Below are 3,260 nucleotides of genomic sequence, written 5' to 3'. Positions count from 1 at the left end.
CCTCACGGCCGTTAATCTGCAAGCAAAAAAATAAAAAAGTGCTGTCTGAAATTACATTCAGCGAATCAACATAGAAAAATTATATTAAACTCAGTTTTAAAATCAGTCATATTACTTAATTATAACATGCCTTATTGGATAACATGGCTTCAGGGGTTAAGACCAATTAGCACTAATTAACGATACTACAGTCGTGTGTTTAGAGTTGATAGAACAATCCATTCATTTTTTTTTTAAAGACGGGTGGATTCCTCAAGGGTAAATTTAGCCTTCGATCATGCCCTTCCCATACCAAATCCATAATATGTATTTCTCAAATGAAAAAAGCCTGATGATACTTTATTTAAGTTATCAAAGAAATAAAAATACAGAAATAATACCCTGAAAAGGAAATTAAAGAGGTGGACCCTATATGAATTAACTTCCTAAAAAATAAAAACATTTTCTAAGAGGCATAAAAATTCAAATAGAAATAGAATGAAATTATGAAATACACATATGGTTTAAGATTAGCCTTAAAACGTCTTAAATGATGGCAGATTAGAGTAAATTTCCCAGCAAATCTTAGGTTACGCTGATACGATACCAGTGCGAGAGTTTCTAGTTGACGTTACTATTCAATTCCCATGAAATTTTTCGGAGTTTTTTTTTATCAATTTCCTTGCGATTTTGAAAAGTTGAATTTTTCACATTGAACTTACCAGATCCTGCTATTATAAGTAAGAACTCACAAAATTTTGGGGTTTCCAATGCATTGACGGAAATGTATAAATAGCATGTTAAGATATTCGGGAAAATAATAAGAAGGTCATTGATGACCTGAAGAGGATGACCGAAAAGACAAAAAAGTTTATAATGCCGTTTATAGTTTACTTGCAGAGGGTTAAAAGCACGCTAATTTTTTTTATTTAAAGACGAACGCATTTGAGAGAAAGTGGTCGTTATGATGTTGTAAGCTATCCATAGTCAAAGTATTCAACAGCAAAAAGTTCGCTTGCTAATGGCTCTGAAGTCACGTAAAGAGAAACGATTCACCTTGACAAAGAACCACCTCTCGAACCCTCAACTTTTGCGCTCACCATTGGCTAAGTTGCATTGTTGACCCTAAGACCCCATTATCTGGTAGTAAATAGATTTCATTAACAAAGGTTTTACCTTGTCAGTGTGATGATCGGTTAAAAATCTTAACTTTATCCTCGAAACTCGAGATTAGGCCATTTCCGTCAGCGAAATGCACCAGACCCCCTTAACTCCTCATGCAAATTAAAAATCACTTTCGGAAGAAAGATTTAGCCATTGGCCCTGCTTTGAAAGTGAGGGCTTCTGGAACTCGGAAATAGCCTACTATTACTACACAAGAAAACGCAAAAGACAGAAAGAAAAACAGTTTACAGAGGGTCCCCAGTAGGTTTTCCGGGATACGGGATATCCCTAGTTTGACGCTCGGGATTAGGGATTTTAAAGTAAAATCAGGGAGGGATTCGGGATTAAAAGTATGCGCGGGAGGTGGGATGCCAAAAATAGCCCTCGGGATTACGGGATTGCTAGAAATCTTAGGTCGAGATTTCGGGATTGAAGAACCCTATTGGGGACCCTCTTTACAGTAGTCTAGAAATTAACCGATTTATTAATTCAGCGTAGCTTTAAGTGTTTCCACTTGTTTATGTACAAGAGTTTTATCAACCAGTTCTTCATCTAAGCCTGAAAATCAATAACCTAAGGCTGGAAAGAAAGACCCGTCGAGACTTACTAGTAAGTGTTATCCAGTGCTTAACGCCTATTGTATAGTGGCTCCGATTGTATTGTATGCGCGTGATTGGCCAGGATTTATTTTTGGCGGTTTTTCCACTTTGGAATTAGAAACCGCACTTCTTTATCCTTGGCCTAACGAAAGCCAAAACAGCTATAAAATGTTTTTAGGTGGATTATAATACGGAACCGACCAAAAGAATTTAAAGTCTTCAGTCAAAACTTCATTTCCTTACAGAGTATAAACAAGGGGCCTGGTAATCTTCATCTATAGATGTCCTCAGTTTCCACGGTATGGTGTCTAAAACTGAGGTTTGGATTTCTCTTGACAGTTTCTGCTTTTCTTGGCAAAATCGCTCCGAAATAATTTAACCAGCGTTTGTCGAGCAAAGTTGACGAGCGCGATAGGACTGATATTTGTAATAGTCTCACAGTTCAATTTTTTAATTTGTGTTTAAAAAAACGAGACTTCCTTTCGGTCTATACACTTCTGTGTCATCCATCATATATATAACTTTGTTAAAACCCAACAGCTCCGGATTAAGTGTCAAAAAATATTGTTAAATTCTTGACGGGAAATTTAAAAACGTAAAACCGTGTACTATTGAACAATCGAAGCCAACTAAACAGTGTAACTTCAAACCAGGCAAACATCATTTAAATCTACAACAAAAAAATTTCTAGGTTTTAACCAGATGCTCTCAAACTCTAAAATATGTAGTTACATATAAATTCATGAAAACAAACGGAAATTAACAAGCACAGACGGTTAGTCGATCCGAATGCGGGTTGAATATGAGCTGAGAACCCTCCTCCGGCTATCTTCTGAAAGCTACCAGCATATATCTTCATATAGCACCTCTAGTGGGTTTTAGAATCAGCACGTAAGCGTGGCCCTTTCGAGCTATTTCCAGACTACTGTGACTTTGGCAGAGCCTTACCTGATTAATTCAGCCCCAGTTTAACACAAAACTCATATAATGGTGTCACAATAATGACTAAGAAGAGAAATAGGTTTTCGCTTGGACTTCTCGCCTTCAAGTTTTACGCTAAATCCGAGAACCAAAACGAAATCAACTTCACTGTTTCCAAAGTCAACTCAGCTGTTGCTCAGCCGGTGAGAACGTGCTTTGAACAATTCGGAAAGCAGGTGTATTCATAGAATCAATATTGCTGTGTTTCTCTTGTTTTGGTTGCCGGTGCGGTTTAGTCTTGTGTGAATTGGCCTGTCTGTAGCAACCACAATTGCTCTAGTTATGCACATAGTATACAGACATACCACCGAGTCTGGATACAAATATATTTTTTTATGATTTGTTTTATAAGCCAACTCAAGTTATCACGTTTTTTTGTGTGTGCAAGCCGAAGGCATTTGAAGATTTTTTTCCTTCATTGTTTGAAAATAGGTAGCTAATCAGGCTGAACTACATCAGACAGAAAGAAAAGAAAGAACTCTGTTGGATGTTATGCGAATGAGATTTTCCTAGCACAATAACGAGTCAAATTTACAT

Source organism: Porites lutea, chromosome 14 (genome assembly GCF_958299795.1).
Source record: "Porites lutea chromosome 14, jaPorLute2.1, whole genome shotgun sequence".
Lineage (NCBI taxonomy): Eukaryota > Metazoa > Cnidaria > Anthozoa > Scleractinia > Poritidae > Porites > Porites lutea.
Note: the sequence above shows the minus strand (reverse complement) of the source record.